This window comes from Monodelphis domestica, chromosome 3 (genome assembly GCF_027887165.1).
Source record: "Monodelphis domestica isolate mMonDom1 chromosome 3, mMonDom1.pri, whole genome shotgun sequence".
NCBI classification, from domain to species: domain Eukaryota; kingdom Metazoa; phylum Chordata; class Mammalia; order Didelphimorphia; family Didelphidae; genus Monodelphis; species Monodelphis domestica.
Window position 1 is genome coordinate 524,430,546 of NC_077229.1, and position 18,796 is coordinate 524,449,341.

Sequence of the window (18,796 nt, forward strand, 5' to 3'; positions counted from 1 at the left end):
AAGAGCAGTAAGCCCATTTCTTGGCTGGCTCTCTGAGCCTCAGAGAGACCATACAGGTGGTTTTGCAGCAATGGGCTAACGTTGGTGAATGTGGGGACTGGAACATTCATCAGAGAGTCCAGGGATTAGATAACTCAGACAAAACAGTGGAATTCAGAGGGCAGGAAGGTCTCAAAGTGGGAAGGAGAGGCTCAGGGCGGGTCCTTAGAGGGGCATATTGCAGCAGAAAGGGCCAGATGTCATTAGTGTGTCTGGCTTCAGCTAGGTCAGATTATTATTTCTTTTTGGTTATTATAACTCAATTACCTAGATCTGTGCTTTGCAAGTAGTAGCTGCTTAATAACTATTTTTGACTAAATCCTAGAGATTATAAGTAAGATTAAATTATTTCATGGAAAAATAGTAACAAAATTCATATGGAAAAACAAAAGGTCAAGCATAAAAAAGTAAATGAAAGATGAATGTAAAGGAAGAAGATTTAGTAGTACCGATTTTGAACTATATTAAGAAGAAGTAATGATCTAAATGATTTCATACTAGGTAAGTGATAGAAAAATAGACCAGTCGAACAGAACAGTCACACAACAAACAGTTGTAAAGAAGAAAGACTTCCTAGAAAAAGGGAACAGTTAGCTGAAACTTAAAGGAAAGCAGAGAGGCTATGAAGTACAGAGGAGAAAGAGAGTGGTTGTAGGCATGACTGATGGGCAGCGAAAATGATCAGAAGGAAAAGGGGAGGATTTTGGAGGGATGATAATGAGTTCAGCCCAACTTCCTCCATAGATAGTGATATTATCTGATAATACATTAGAGAACTTCAAAATATGTTTCTTTCTCAGATTTTAGGAGGGATGTATTTAATAACTAGCAGAAAATGGGCTCAGGGTGTACCTCAAATTCTTCCCCACTTCCTGTATTCCAAAAACTTCTTAAAATTCAGGCAATGAGATGTGTGTGTATATGTGTGTGTGTGTGTTGGGGGGGTAGGTTAAACCAAATGACTTTATTTATAGCCTTTCATTTTCTATTATGCACAATTTTATAAAAATTATTATCTGACATAATACAAGAACTGGATAATATAATTAGCTACTTATTCAGGTTATTAAACTTGCTTAAAGAAAGGCTACTAAAGTCCTTGTATTCAGCTACCTCCTTCTGGTGTGGAGGGGTCCAAAGGGGTTACAAGGTCTAGCGGTTTCTATGCTAGAAAAGTCTAAAGTAGTGGCTTTCCAATTTTTTTTGTCTCAGGAATTATTTACACTCTTAATTAGTGAGGACACTCTGCCCAAAGCTTATGCTTGTATAGGTTATATCTATAAGCTCAAGGGAACCTTTCAGTGTCAGCATTCATTCCTCAGAAATCAGCTAAGGCTATAAATCAGGGTTGGGTATTCTTTTTTGTTAATTTCTTTAACTTAAAAAAGTGTTAGCAATGCAAATTAACCTTAAAAGTGTGTTTTACACACATTTTCCTCTTGAAGATGTCCTTGTTAAATGTGTACCAGCATACCCCTGGTTATATCAATCCCTACCTACCCTATTAGAAATGAAAATCCCTGTAAGACTGTGAAAAGTCTTGACAACAAAAATCTGCTTCAAATATTTCCTGGACGTCAGAGCCTTCCCAGACCACACTTCCAGAGTCACTGCTATAAAAGTGATCAAGGGAGCCCCTAATCACATTAAATCTTCAAATATGAATGCAATTGACTTACCATGTACAGTTTACATAATTTTCCAGCTTTCAAAGCATTTGAATGTTGTGACAAACTTTACTGAAACTATCTTTAAGGTATTTTTCTTTCCTCCTGATTTCTCAGGGACTTCCGGATCTTGTACTTATACTCATTATGGATATGAATCATCACCATTAAATGTTGCTGAGTCTACTGATTGCTTGAAAGTTTCTGGATATCTGTCTATTGATCTATCTATCATGCTAATCTTTTGGTGAGACCTTAGACTAGCATATTCTTGCCCAAATGTCCCCAGTTAAGAGGATCAATTTCCTTATCCACAAAGTATTTATTAATATTCTTCTAAAGGAGAGAATCAATTTCTTTATTCCAAAATGACAAAAGAATTCTGGCCAAAGAATTTTCCAAATCAAACTACCAATTATCTATTTGAAGGTCTTGGTAGCGTCCACAGTTCACAAACTGATTGGCATTTTTTCAGGTCATCTAGTCATTCTCTGCATGTATAAATAGTAAAAGGGACAATATTTAAATATATTACAGACGTCTTGTTGTGATGAAGTAGAAGAAAGGTTAGACTAAGGGGAAGCTTGGGGGCAATTATCCTGGTGGCTAAGAAAGTGGCCTTATTAAACATCTTGGACCTCTGTTCAGTGAAATAGGCTGCATAGCAGGGGCAAATTCCTTCCCTGGCTTTTACACAAGTGATAGAGGTAAAAAGGATGGACAAGGAAAATCAATGATCTCCATAGCAGCTGATGACCCGAGCCTTTGATTTGATTTGTAGGGAACAGCCTAGTGAATGAATACTGAGTTAGCAGGCTTCAAGAAATCTATGCCAAACTAAATAAAAGGCAGAAAACAGCATCTCAAGTAACCCAGTGTTGGAAAGGGCCATATGGCCAAGTGAACACAAGGAGACACAGTACCTGGAGATCAACAGACAAGGGAAAAGAAGGTGTTAATTAGATCAATTTATATAGTTGGATTTTGGCTCATGAAACTGCTCTTTTTTTATTTTGGGATATGAGAGGAATGTGTTAATTGCTAATGAAAAGCTGGCTTCCAAAGTATCTTCCAGTATACAGGAAATCCAATAAATAAATTAAGTCTTGCCCAGGAGCCTTAAATAATTAAACCCCCAAAGCACCAAACAGGTGTGGTAAACGGGGAATTTGCTCTTGCGGTTAGCCAAAAAAGTTAGCCAAAGAGATTTGAGAAAGTATCCAAAAGACTAAAACTTTTACTTTTAAGAAAGTATGGAGTAGGCTACCGAGACCTGCAGAAAGTGTTTTGTGCATTTGGTTCTGCTAGTTTCAAGTGTGCCAATGGCATCTCCCCTACCTAATCCCCCTCCTTGGCACCCCAATGCTTGATCCATTTCATTCTCTCTAGGCAGATTCTTGATCTCTCTTTCTCTCGGAACCTTCATTAACTCTGGCAGATTGGAGCTGTGGAAAGTGGATCAGCTGCTACAATTTAATAGTATTTTAGTGGTGATGGTTGTGGGGTCCTCTTCCTAATACGTTACCTCATAAATCCCCATAATTTTATTTCCCATGAAAAGCCAATACTATTCATTAGTGCTTTATCAAAACGTTTGTTAAACGCAAGACAAAAAATAATAAAAATGATATAACATTCTTCTCAAAAATCAGAGGAGTGCTTTCACTTCCCACCAATACACACATTTTCCATGGGGCAGAGTGACAAGAAACTTAAATGGCTATGGTAATGAGGCACATTGGCCAGGATAACTCAGGGATTGTGAGCATCAATATCTTCTGTCTTTCTTGAAGCATCCTTTAAAAGTTAGCGACCTTGGATAAATGGCGCTGATTCTAACCTGGTTCTGGGGGACTCAGCTGGGCTTAAACCGACTTTTGGACAAAAACTGTACTCTTAAGTATTTCCAGGTAGCAGCAAAGTCTTACTGACTTTTAGAAAAGAGAGGAACCTTTTGCTTAGGACAGGCAGAAACATCTCCAATTTTGTTCTTTCTATTAAGTCTTAATGTACATCTTCTCCACTTCCTTGGCAGCAATTTGCAGTGTGGAGAAGTATCTTTATCTCAACCTCCTCAACAGTCAGTATAGGCACAGAGAGAGTTATTGGCTTTCTTTCTCTTTCTTTGAACCAGAATTTCCCAGCAGCAGCTAATAGGTCTGAGAGCTACCTCTCCCCGCACACACCTTTTTTACTTGTTTCTAAGGTCTTTTCTCTGACCTGAGTGCAAAGATTTGTAGCTTTGCTTCCACACACCTTCAAATGCTTTTTTTCTGATCCTCTCACTCTGCCTGTTTACAAATGGATCCCTGAGGACCTTTGGAAAACCCTGAAACTGATGATGAGTAATCAAATTCCCCTCTGCCAGCTGAATTATAATTGGGCAAAGTGCATTTTTCTAATAATACAATACTTCTAGAGTTAAAAGTTCCCCAACTATTAATTCACAGTTCTCTATTTTTTCATATGTAAATGATCAACTGAAGCACACATTATACTAACAGACTTTTGTTTTGGTTAAATGTATTCTTCTTGGCATGTGACTAAGTGGCACATTGGATAGAGCACTGGACCTAGAGTCAGAGAAACTCATCTTCCCCAGCTCAAATCCAAACTCAGACACTAACCTAACTATGTGACTTACAGAAAGTCATTTAACCCTGTTTGCCTCAGTTTTCTCATCTCCAAAAATAATTGGAGAAGGAAATGGCAAACCACTCCATTTTCTTTACTAAAACCAAACAAAACTCCAAATGAGGTCATGAAGAATAGAACTTGAATGAAAAACAGTTTTAAAAAAGCATTGTTCCTGTACCTCAGGTATATGCTGATAAATACTTAACAATCTGCATTTGGGGGGTGGGAGGAGAAACATGCATTGCATATTATTATGTTTAATCTGCATCATTAATAATAATCTCCTTCAAGTTCTTGAGTCTAGAAAATCAATAAAACTATAAAGCAGGTCCTAATTTTATTATTTGTTATTTTTGAGATAGAATGAACTTTTTATTCCTTTTATTTTTTATCAATTTCAAGTAAAGTTATTTTTAATATTTTTTAAAGTTTAAAATTATTTGTCCCTCTCTCTTCCTTGCCCTTCCCCTAAGGTGGCAAGGAATTTACTATAGGTTATCCACACGCAGTGATATGAAACATTTCCCTATGTCATATTGAAAAAGAAGACAGACAAAAAATAAGCAAGAAAAATAAAATTTAAAAAACTGCATGCTTAAATCTACATTGATATTCCAGGTTTTTTCTGTAGATGGTTAGCTTTTTTATCATAAGTCCTTTGGAAGTGTCTTGGATTATTACGTTGTTCAGAATAACCAAGCCACTCACAAGTTGATCATTGTACAATACTTTATTAAGAAATATGTTATTATGAAAAGGTCCTCCTGCATGTACTTGCTTCATTTCCCATCAGTTCATATGAGTCTTCCCAGATTTTTTACATACTGCTCTTCATTTCTTATAGCACAATAGTATCCCATTCCAATATGTGGAGAAGAAAGAAATTATAAGGCATGCAGCAAGACAAGAAGCTGGAGATTGATCAGCTGTCAGTCACAGGAAGGTTCCTTTTGGAGTGTTACTGGGAAATAGTTGAAGACAAGAGCCAACTGCTCACTGATTTTCTGGGCTTCTTGGCTGATGGTGGTGACTTTGAAGGAAGAAGCTGGGTTTATCTCTGGGACTTCGGATAATCAAGTTGGAGGTGGCCTGGATGATTTGAAGGCAGAAGAAGAAGGACAAGAGTCCATATATGTCTCTGACTTGCTCTGTTTCATGGTAGTGACTGAATTGCCACTTCTCTCAATATCCTCTAACCTGTCTCACTGTAGATAATAGGGAAACCTCCAACCCTCTTACCTTCATCCTCCATCTTTCCTTTTTTTCCCCAATAAACCCTTATTTGAGATAAAAGAAGATAAAGAGTAATTCCTCTGAAACATCATAGCTCACCCTGAGTGACTTAGAAGGAGGCTGAAGAAGAAAAGGGAAGGGGAAACTAAAGGGAAGAAGAGGGGAGGAAGGGAGATTGAAAGAGGGAGGAAGGGAGCTTTAGAAGGAGGGTAAGAGAAAAGAAAGATAGCTGCCTGATCTATTAGTTGTCAAGTACCCATCAAATATACCCCCTCCAATATTATCTATTAAAAATCATAGTCCACAACGTGTTTAATCATCCCTCATTTGGTGGGCATTTCCTCCATTTCCAGTTCTATGACACCACACAAAGAGCTGCTATAAATATTTTTGTAATATAAATATTTTATTTATTATTCTTACCTATTTAGGATATAGATTTAGTGGTAGTATTCCAGGGTCAAAAGGAATGCACGTTTTATAGTCCTTTGGGCATACTTACAAATTGGTTTGCATAATGGTTGATCTGTTCACAACTCCACCATCAGAGCATTAGTGTCATTTTTCCCATCCCCTCTGATATTTGTCATTTTCCTTTTCTGTGATATAACTCAGAGTTGTTTTAATATGCATGTCTCCAATCCAACCAACAGTGACTTAGAGCAGTGTTTTTCATATGAGTATAGATAGCTTTGATTTCTTCATCCAAAAACTACCTGTTTATATCCTTTGACCATTTATTAATTGGGGAATGACCTGTATTCTTATAAATTTAATTCAGTTCTGTATATATTTGAGAAAGGAAGCTTTATTAAAGAAACTTGCTACATTATTTTCCCCAGTTTCCTGCTTTCCTCCTAATCTTGGCTGCATTGGTTTTGTTTGTGTAAAAGTGTTTTAATTTAATGTATTCAAAATTATCCATTTTATAGCCTCTAATTTTCTCTATCTCTTATTTCATCATCAATTCTTTCATCAATAAATCTGACAGGTAAAATATTCCACACTCCCCTATTTTGCTTGTGATATTACTCCTTGTGTTTTATATAACTCTTTGATCCTTTTCAATCATTAAAATTATTACCCTGAAGACATGTTTTATAAGAAAAAATGTATGGAAAAATTAAAATTTGTCCATATTTTAGAAATATCAATGCTATAATTCTGAAAGGGAAATGCATATTATAGAAAGAATATTAAATGAACAAAAAAGCAAAAATAGAATTTCATGATCTTGGTTCAAGTTCTCAATTCTCAAATAATAAATATGTGATTAAAAATCTCTTTCAGATCTTACAAGTCAAGAAGTCATTTAGTAAGTGCTTATTATTAACATTCTATGAAATTTAAGTAAATTAGAAAAAAATTCTGAGGCAAAAATCAAGTGATGCCAGTGGAAGAAAAGAGACTCTTCTATAAAAATGAGAAGATACATACTAGTGATAGCTACACCAAAATCAGGTATTCTCTTATTATCTCTTTTTGTGGTGAGAATTCATGTTATATGCTGCTGTTTCAGAAAGAGGCACATTTTCCTTCAAAAGTACCCAGCTGTTCAGAAACTCTGATTATGAAAAATAATGTGAAATACTTTTATCTCAGAGTCACACTAGCCAGAATTCTGCAACTTCAAATTTTCTTATTATCAATGACTCTATGATTCATTAAACACCAGAGAAATGTTACCAAGAGAGATTTTAAGATTCTTCTCTAGAAATTTATCCAAGTAGAAAGCAAAAAGAGGTCAAAAAAGATCAACTTCAGCCTTATCAGTTCTTATTTTTTCAACTATTTTTTAAAAAAAATAGCTGCTTTCTTTTAAACAACTCTCATAAGAACTTTATGGATGTGGTAAGATGATTGAATAGATGGTCATAGCTAAATTGACTGACTCAACAATTACAGAATCTCATAGTTGGAAGATATCTCCTTATTTCTGGCAATGGCAATGCTCCGTTACTCTGGCTCATACTGTCATCAATTCTTTCTTGTATTCTCCCTGCCCTTCATTCACAATCAGTTGTTACATCTTCTTAATTCTATTTTTTCTTTTCTTTGTTGATGTAACTAATACCACAATCCAGGTCTTTACTACCTCTCTGCCTCAACCACCTCTCTATTGTTCATCCCATCCTGATTCCATTTCTCCCCTTTCTCTATGTCATTTTCCACACAACTGTCAAAATCATCTCTTAAAGCCTAGGTCTAAAGCTATCTAGGTGGTATTGTTGATAGAATATTGGACTTGGAGTAAAGAAAACTTGAATTCTAATCTGACCTAGTTGTGTGATCTTGAGTAAGTCCCTAAACCATCCTCAGACCCATTTTCCTCATCTGTGACATGGAGAAAATAATAGAATCTTTCTCACAGCATTGGAAGTTTCAAATGTAAAGTATTTTGTAAACTTCAAAGTGTTCTATCCCTGTCAATTGTTGTTATATTTCACTACTCCAACACTTTTGTAGCTATCTAATTTCTCAAAGAGAAAAATACAAATTCCTCCATGTGGCATTCAAAATGCTTTATAATATGGTTTCCACGTAACGTTCTTCACCTTATTTGACACTCTGCCCTTTCATGTTTTGCTCTTCTAGCAAATAGCACCTACCATCTCCATCCCCACTCTGAAGTCCATGTCTTGCCTCTATGCAGCTCCTAAGCATGGAATGATTTACTTCTGTGCCTCTGTTTCTCAGAACCCTTTTCTTCTATCCAGGTTCTACTCAGATGTACCTTCTTTTTAGCTGCACAGGGCAAGCAGCCTTAAAGGGGGGAGCATCCTTAAGCAAGCCAGCAAACCAACTTGTAGCTCGTTTGGGAAACTAATGCAAGAAGTCATTAAGAAACATTCAGTTGGATGGAAATGAAAACTTGTTATTCTAGCACTTTAAATAAAGGATTTTCTAATTATATTTAAACCAGGAAGGATTCCATTGAACAACCTTCTCCTATGACCTCATAGAGAGAAGGTAGGTAGTTCTAGGATTGTTATTTATTTTCTTGTATTGGGAAAGAGGCATTGAGCAGTTGCTCCTCAGGGTTATAGGAATAACTGAAAAGAAATTAGAGATCATGAAATTAAAAAGGGGCAGTTAAGTTCTAGGAAGACACTTCCCTTTTGCCCTGTAATCTTTAGATGCTCTGGGTCAGTATAGAATCTCTTCTTCTCTAAATACCATTTTTTGCTCATGGAGTTCATAAATTAAAATTTTTGTGCCCTCTAAATTCCCCATGCAGATACAACGTCTCTGTAGTTCTAGACTGATGGATGTTTTCCTTCCTAATCTCTATATAGCACCAGGCTCAACCAGATCCTTGGAAAACCAAGATTTCAGAAAGGAATCTTCAAAAGGGCGAATGAGGGAAATGAAGAAAAGAGAGCAGAAGGATATATTAAACTGTTTACATGAATGAAAAGCAAAATAAAAGTGAATGAAAAGTAAAATAAAAAGTCACACACATCAAAACAGAGATGAAAAACCCCAGAGCTCACATCTATTCATTTGCAATTGATATTTTAGTATACATGATAAAATTCCCCACAATTTGTTGTATCTGTCGTTTTAGTGTAGTCAATTGTTTTAACTAAGTAATAAAATGTACCAAATATTTTAATAATAGAGCATAAGTAACTAAATATTATACCGCTCTAGCCCTATTTTATGAAAAGGAAAAATAAATGGAAGCAGAAAAACTGTGAAAGTCATACATTATCATTATATTACACAACTCCAGTACATGTGAGAGTCAGTCAATTTCTGACTTGTAAAAGTGAAGGCTCTTCTCATGTGATCTAATCACTAGTTTCCTCACACTCCCCTTTTAGGGAGATGCATAAAAGTGTTCCCTAATCATCCCCCATTTCCTCTCTTTAAAGTAGGTATAGTACTAAAGACAGGGTCTGCCTTGAGCCAGAATCCTTATAATTTAGTTGAATGCTGAAAGAAAATGAAACACTTGTAAATGATTCAATAGTTAACAAAACATTTTATTTGGTTTTAGCAGGAGAAAGAAATTCTACAAGGACATACACTGATGACATTTCAAGTTGATTCTGGGGATAGAAGCTACTTTTTCTGTATTTCACATCCTTTCCCAGAAATCAAGCTTCAGACTCTGCCCTGGAGCTTCTCATGGCTCTTTTGTACTCAGTTAATGAGGAAATTACCCCACTAGTCTGAGCTGTTTGTACCCTGAGCCAACCAAGTCTCACCAAGTCTTTTAAGGGAAAAAAGGGTCAATACCTTTTAAAGGAAAAAAAATTGCCTAAAAACTGAACAGGAGAATTTTTTTTTAAGTTGGCTACTAGAATGGAAGTCTATGATGCACGAAAAGGATAATCCATACCCCTTTGTCTCTCTCTCCTTTTTTTCCCCTGAACCTTAAAATAAAAACATAATTTTTTGAGTCCCAGGGTTTTCAGTAGGAAAATACCTTTCTCTATATCAGGCCACAAGTTATCAATTCAAGGCCTCCTAGACAAGCATAATTTGGGATGAGAAAAAGCCCATTTACTGTCAATTCCTCTATACTCAATAGAAGCAGGGAAAAATGTAATAAGTAGCTCATGAGAAGACACTTTGTTAATGTCATAGCAAAATTTGAATAACAAATCAGAAATGATTTTAATCATTTTCTGATATGTTAATACCTAATACTTCTTTGGGGACCTGGGGATAAACGGATGTGCTCAATTCTAGTTGTGTTTGTATTCTAGATGCTTGTTTTCATTTTGCTTTTTTTTGTTGTTCTTGTTAAGTTTTTTGTTTCTTTGTTTATTTTATTTTGCTTTCTCTGCCTCCTTAAACTAGAATCAGGAGAATTATCCCTTAAAAATCCAAGGTTAAAATAGCTTTGGCTGTCTAGATACTTTATGGGAAAATAAGAGTTAACCAAACCTTGTGGACAAATGAAGGACAAGGATTAGTGATGACTTCAATTTAGCAGTGCCTAGCTTGCCATCATGGGTACATATCTATCTATCTATCTATCTATCTATCTATCTATCTATCTATCTATCTATCTGTCTGTCTGTCTGTCTGTCTGTCCGTCCATCCATCCATCCATCCATCCATCCATCCATCCATCCATCCATCCATCTATCTATCTATCTATCTATCTATCTATCTATCTATCTATCTATCTATCTATCTATCTCAGTGAGATGAAGTCTTTTCTCTGTTTTAATTCATTTACATCTGTGGGATTTCCCTTCCCTTAAATTCTGTAGTTAAAATAAAGCTATTCTGTGAATATTTTTTTTTCCTTCTGATTTGGGCATCAGGTAACTTTATCCAACGCAGCAAATGAGGTTAGTCTGACCTGACCTATTTTTTTCTGTTTCTTGGTAACTGTTATTCCATTTTCTTAGTATTCAAAAATCATCCATTTGAAATTCTCTTTTCCCCTCTGTTGAAAAATCAGAACAATTTTTGCCTGGCGTACACAGTAAGAAATTGAACTCTGCAATGCAATTTGCATCTATGTGATAATCTCTGAGAGTAATGTTTCTAGTCTCTCTGGGCTTGTACTTCTGCTTCAGTGAAAAACTTCTCTCATAAAAAGACATGATAATTGGATGAATAATGGTGATGAGAACAATTTAAAATTAGTTGAATAGCCAGATTTAAAGAGCAATCATTTATGATTTGATATGCATTTTGAGGGTCTCTATTGGAGTGGCTCAGAAATTTGAAATTGACCCTATGCAGTTCAGTAAGTTTTGCCTTGTTTTTTGGAAAGAGCTAGATGGCATGTTGATCAAATTCATAGATAACACAAAGCTGGAAGGTATGGATAATACATTGGTTAACATTCTGAGTCTAAAAAGATTTTTAAAATCTAGTGAAATACACTGAATTTGATTAGGTAGAATTCAGTAAGGTATAATACAAGCCAAAAAATCAACTTCACAAGTATAATTTGGGGAAGGCATGATTATATAGCCATTAATTTGAAGGGGAAAAAAAGATTTATAGGTCTTAGTGGACTACAAGATCAATGTGAGTCAGCAGTGCAATGGGGTAGCCAAAAAATATAATATGATCTTAGGCACAATCAAGAGATGTAGCTTTATAGAATTAGAAATGAGGAGTGGAGATGCATCTCTGGAGTCATCTAGTCCATAAATAACTTAAGAGTATGTCTGTGCTCTGTCCTTGTGAAAGTATGTTTTCTGTGTAGGAGAGCTTTGGAAAAATGATGATAAAAGAGAGAATTCAGATAGTAGCAATCAATATGCTGAACAATCTAAAACAGCTACATTCAATTATTTGAAGGGCAAACATATAAAAGAAGAATTAGTATCTCTCTAATTGGTACAAGAAGCAGATGCAGGAACAGTGGGCAGAAGTTGAAAAGAGGCAAATTAGGTTTTGTAGCAGGAAATATTTCCTAGCAATTAGAGATTTCTGAAAATTAGGGACTGCCTTGAGGAGTCATGATTTCCTTCTAATTAGAAGCATACTTAAAGAATATTTCTATTGGGGATTATTTTTCAGGGTGTCCATGATGGGTGCTGAGGTTACATTCAACTAATGTTTTCTCATTTTGTTAGTTTGTTTATTATCTTTCCTGAGTTAATGGAAAGAGAGGTTTTTTTGGGGGGGGGTTGTTTTTTATGGGGCGGTGGGGCATTTGTCCTTATTTCCTCATTTTCAATTTATGTCCTGTAAGAATAATCATCCTACAGCGGAAAGTATATTTCTCAATTACCAAATATATCTCTTTAAAAAAATCTCTCATTAAGTAGGGCTTGGGGTACACAGAAGGGAAATTTTTATGGAAAATATCTCAGGTTTAATGATATTGTGTAATAAAGATACCATAGTTCCACCCAAATGAAGCTTTATTCCTATATTTAATGTTACGAAAACCAAATGTAACTTTTTTCAAATCAAATGCATTTGGTTTCCATTAATTAAGAAAGGATTTTGAAAATCAGGACAATTTTCTACTTTCTTTTAATATTTTTCTCATTTAATGTAAATGCTACTTTAAAATAGTGTTTTATAAATATTTAAAAACATTTCTATCTTAATAATCCCTCCTAGTAGCACTTTCACTTATAATTAGTAAAAAAAAAAAATTCAACCAAACTCCTTTTGTACCAAATCTGTCAGAATTTAAAAACTTTCCTCATCACTTTTTTTTCTAAAGAAGAAAGCAAGACATTGCGAAAGCAGTCCCCTAGTCTCCTACCTATCACTGCATTTAATCAGATTTGGCATTTCTTCTAGAATTATATTTGATTAATGATAGTGTATAATAATAAGTATTATTGACAGCATTTTACGTTTTTCAAGCTTAACAAACCTTATCTCATTTAAGCTTCCAAATAACATAAAATACTTGCTTTGGGTATTTTCTATTATGTGTTGTTTTGTGTATGGATTGAATATTCATTTGGTGCTTATTGTGGCAAGGTGGACAATGAATGTTGCTTCTCACAAACTTTTTTTTTCAAATTTTCTTGACAAACTTTTTTTTAATCCATCCAGAAGCTCTTGTGAAAAAAGGTTAATCCAAAAAGCCTGTTAACTTTGCCCCTATATTTCTTCAGTCTTTCCACCTAGACCAGTCTACTAATTTGAGTTTCTTTTTTGCTAACTACTTTTAAATAGTTACTGATTATAGATTATCAATATAATCAAGCTATAGTAGGCATTTTTCATCCTCACTTTGAAATAAAAGTATTTCTTTTGAAATGCACGAATGTTTGTCTTCTAAAAGACTTATTTTTCAACTTATTTTATAAAGTAGTGCCTTCTTTTATTGAAAGGAAAATTACTGTTTTTATTATTTACATGCATTTATTCAAATTTTCCTCAATTTCTGCTGAGTGTTCTATAGTTGCGATTCCTGAATGAATTTAGTTAGATTAACTCCTAAGTATTTTTTGATAGTAATTTCCAATGGAATTTCTCTTTATCTCATTTCTTTTTGGTCATGTTCGTATCATGATAGTACTTTATGAAAATAATGATTTTTCATATACTAATTCTATAAATTCTACTTTGCTGAAACTAGTCCTTTTTCAAATTGAATTATTTATACTCAATTGTCCACCTTTATCAGAAAATTATCCCTTCAACTCATTATTCAGTATGTAGGCATAGGTTCTTTGTAAGCAGTTAAAAACATGATCTGTATGGGCAGAGCTTCTATTTCTATAAACATTTTATTATCAATACTTTTCTGCAATCATAGACTGTATCACTTGATTAATAAGTGACTGGTTCAGTTTTTCCATCAGATTTCTGTACTGCCTAATGGAAATTGATGGACACTGACTTTGAAAGTCACCACGAGGACTGAGCCTAAGGCCAACAGGAGAACCGATCTTCCCAATGATATAAAAGTGGATTGTGCGTTTGGTGTAGAGTAGATATGTACTCATTATTTGGTGTGTTTGATTCACTTTGGAAATAGCCTAAAGAAATCTAATTAAAAGACTTGATTAATTGCTCCTATAACCTTTATTATATTACACAGTAAAATTACACGGTAAAGTGTGCTGATGCCCCGTTTACATACAGAATTTGTGTTCTGTTGATAAATGAATTTTTATATATATATCAAATGAATATGGCTTAGGATGTCGTAGTGAGAAGAACCTCCCCCCAAGTTAAGCTTGTCAGCGCTCTGATTCATTCCGCAAACATCTCACCAGTAGCCAGAGGGTGCTGTGGGACAAACACCTCTTAACAGCGCTCTCCCAAATCCTGGTCAAAGTGCTCGATGTCAACCTCTTCCTAATGGGTACGACATTTGGAAACAGAACAATACGTACATTTCAAAAGCAGCCTTGCAGGTAAGACGCTGCCAATTTCCATCTTCTTTCGCTGGCAATCCTAAGACCCAGATGCTAAACACTGGAAGATATTTCTTCCAATAGCAGCATCTGGCATGTTGGCAGACTCCATAAGCAATTTTGTTTTACAGCTTTAAAACTGCTTCTGGGTCTATTACATGGTTAATCTGATGGGCTGTCTGGGCTGGCTTGTCCCCCTGGATGCCATATGCCAACAGTGAGAGCTGCAATGAACTGTTTGCCCATTACATTCGCAATAAAGAACATACCTGAAAAAATACAGTCTGTAGAGTGTGTGTTCGACTTCTTTTCACCCATTAGGGTCCAGGTGACAAGTGACCTGTCTGAAATTGTGCTTCCGACTGGTCAGAAAACATCAGACTCCTGAGAGTCGGAGAACAAAGGGGTCCTAAAAGGAATTTGACATTCAGCAAATTACTACATTCTCATTCAGATCTTTAGACAAGTATGTTTCCCTTGTACTAACCCAAAGAGGGTGAGCTGAGACATGGGTGAAGAATATATTTAAGTCTCGGAAAATATTTCTTTTTTTTTAATTTTTTAAATTTTTAATAAATTTCTACATAAGTTTTCTGAAGTTATATGATTCATGTAGTCTCTCTCCTTCCTTCCTTCCTTTCTCCTTATGGCTGGCAAGCAGTTCAATCTGGGTTATACAACAAAACACATTTCCATATTATTTATTTTTATAAGTAAATGATAAAAAGACAAAAGCCTAAATCATATACCCAAATAAACAGATGATAAAGTATATATTTTTCCTCTGCATTTCTGCTACAACCGTTCTTTTTCTGGAGGTGCTTAGCATTGTTTTCATAAGTCCAAAGAACGGTCCTGGATCATGGTATTGCTGTCAGTAGCGGTCTATCACATTTGATCATTCCACAATATTGCAGTTACTATGTATGCTGTTTTCTTGGTTCTGTGTATTTCACTCTGCATCAGTTCATTTAGGTCTTCCCAGCTCTTTCTGCAATCGTCCTGTTCAACATTCCTTGTAACAGAACAGTATTCCATCACCATCATATACCACAGTTTATTCAGCCTTTCCCCAATTGAGGAGCCTCTTTTTAGTTTCCAATTCTTTGCCACCACAAAAAGCACAGTTATAAATATTTTCTGTACAAACAGATGCTTTCTAATTTTTTCATCTCTTTGGGATTCAGACCTACTTGTAGTAGTATTGCATCAAAAGGAAGGCATTCTTTTATAACCCTTTGGGCATGATTCCAAATTGCCCCAGAAAGATTGGACCAATTCCCAACTCTGCCAGCAACACATTAGTGTCCCAAATTTTGCCACGTTCCTTCCATCTATTCTTTTTTCTTTACTTTCATATTGGCCAACTGATAGGTGTGAGGTGGTACCTAGAATTGTTTTAATTTATGTTTCTCTAATGAAAAGTGATTTAGAACATATTATATGACTATTGATAGCTTTGATTTCTTCACCTAAAATCTGCCTATTCATACCTTTGGCGATTTGTCAATTGGGAAATGACTTGGTTTCTTATCATTTTACTTAGTTCCTCATATATTTGAAAAATAAGACCTCTGTCAGAGTAATCAAGAAATATTTCTAACAATTTCATAAAAGAAAGGGCGTGAAATTTGGTATATGGATTGGGAAAAAAGATATGGAAAATTAATTCAAAGCTTATTAGTTACCTAGGTTTGTTTCCAGCCTCTAGTTTAGGAGAAATATGTTGTCTTTTTCTTCTTCTTCCCTTCCAAGGCTTCCTTATTATTATTTTCATCTCCCTAAAGACTAAAGTGCCAACAAAAAAGTTTAATTATATGTAACCTGGAGACAATGTAGGCACCTACTATAGAATGTAAGTTTGAAAGCAAACAAATATATCAAATATATATATTTATATATATATATAAAGATCTGTCATCTCCACTGCCTCAGTTCACTTGAATAATTACCAGGCATGAATACTCACTTTATTTTTAATAGATGATCTTTCCTTATCATCACATCATACTGGAATACCAAATGCCTTGAACATGTCATTGATCCAGATCATAGGGAGTAACTTCCTCACATACTCACTTATTCTTTTTCCCATCTTTCTATGTATGAATGCAAGAAACTATAGTCATGTATCTGCTATATTCTCTTTCCATCCATCATAATAGGAAGCTTTACTCTGATAAATAGGAAACTAAAATGGGAAACCAAATTGATAGAGATTGAATTCTGTTCTTTTGTTTAAATTTTTCTTAAGGTTGGCAAGGCAAAAAGAATAGCACAAGATTATGGGTAAGATATTTTCATAGGAACAATCCAGAATGTTTGTGGAAAGAAAAACTGTGAAAACAAGAACGACTTTAAATAAATTGTCTTCCTCTACCTTTAAATGTAAGTATATTATTCCAGAGCTTATTCTAGATACTTTAGACATACATTTAGAGGAAATACTAAATTCATTTGAAATATCATATTCCTGAATTTTTATAAGTAATCAAAATCTCAAGTGATTTTTAAAGCAATAAGAATGCCAGAACCTGCCATTTGTATTCCTGTCTGGGAGGCTCCTAAGGAAAAAAAATAATAGCCATGGTCTTGGTCTCTTCCTGTTTTCCTATCCTCTTCTTTGAGTGATTCCTTTCCTTTTAGCATGAACTACTTCAGAATTCCCAGAACTACTCCAAGCAGTGCTCCATCTTGACCCCCTCTTGCATGAACTAGATTGGCCCAGTATTTCTTCTTCCATTCTTCAAACTGTACATATAATTCCAGAGTTCATGAAACTCATGTGCAAATCCTGTAGAGCCTAGTTAGATGAACTGATACTAATTCTGGTTAAGGAATTAAGAAATGATATTATTCTTCCTCCTTACTGCCCAGATTGTGAACTTTGAGAAAGCAAGAATATTGTTTAACAATCTTAAGCAGTTGGTGAACTTTTGATTTCAAAATGAGGAGTAGATTTAAAGGGGAGATTTGTGAGAGAAGCCTGAATTTTGTGTACAGACAACCTCTACAGTTCACCTCTAGAAATACTCCTATCATTTGCTATAAAAATCGCCCGTCTTTGTTAAAATATAGCACATCTGCTTAAACTCCTCATTTGTTTTACTCCTGATTTATAGAGTAGACTCGGTTTTTCACTCTTCCAATGCTGACTGTAGCTCCAATTAAAAGCTTTGAGTTCTTTTCAATTCAAAACACACTATTTTAACCCAACAATATTAATCAAACTGTCAATTATTTTTAGCTAGAGAAAAAGCAAAGAATTCAATTTTATGCATGAGTTTGGTTTGACTATTAAGGGAGTCTCACAATTCTGGTTATTTATATTTCTCCATTTTATTAGTTCTAGTTTTCATTACAAACTATGAGTTTTAGTAGAAAAAACCTTAGATAACATCTAAATTTTGTTAATAAAGAAAGGAGTAGATATACTTTTTGATAAATATTATAATCAAACATTGTCTGAAATTCCTTAAAACAATTTTAAATGTTTTAATTTAAAGTGGCAGATTTCCCAAAATATTTGTGAACTTCTGAAAAGCCATTTTTGTTGAAAATGACTAAGATGTGTAACAAAAGCATGTTTCTCTAGATGGTGGGTTAACCCCCTATCTTGTGGTAACACTATCATGCTGTGCTTTGCCTATGATTGGTGACCAAAAGACATTATTTCCAGAGGATTCCTATTGTCTGGCAGTGACAACTCACGCTGCTGTATCACAAAGTAATCAATAACATGGAGACACACTGGACAGCAGAAAGGAAAAATAAGAGAAGTTGTGGAGACACCATTGTTTCAGATATTCAAGGCATTAGCAGCAATGATTTGGGAAAAGACTGAAAAACAGTCATGTAAAATGTAGGCACATGACATATAACTATATTTAGAGATTCAAATAAAAGGCATTTGTTCAAGAGGTATCTTTGCAAAGGACATAAGATACTATAGACTAGGTGCATTGCCATTTCCACACCTTCTTCAAAGAAACATTTTGTTCCCACAGAAGGAGTAGTGGACGTATCATCAGAAAATGTCCCTGAGTTTGAATCTTAGCTTAGCTAGTTAAAACTGGTGGTTTACACCTTCAAGTCTCTGATTTTATTTTTCACAGCTAACAGAACTGGAGTAGGTGATCACTAAATTCTAGAGGTCCTATTAGATTGAATATTGACATAAATCAAACCTGGTAACAACCCTATGAATGTGATGAGAATTAAATTATATTTTACTTCTGTCAAGTTATCAATACTGTGAAGCCAAAATGTTGAAAATATTGTCCAGGAAATGATGTAGTGAAAGGGTACACTTTAATTCAACTCATCCTTTCCACCTCAGAGCAGTAAAAATATCCAAAAATGATAATAACAATAATAATAATAATAGAAAAAGTATCCCACAATCAT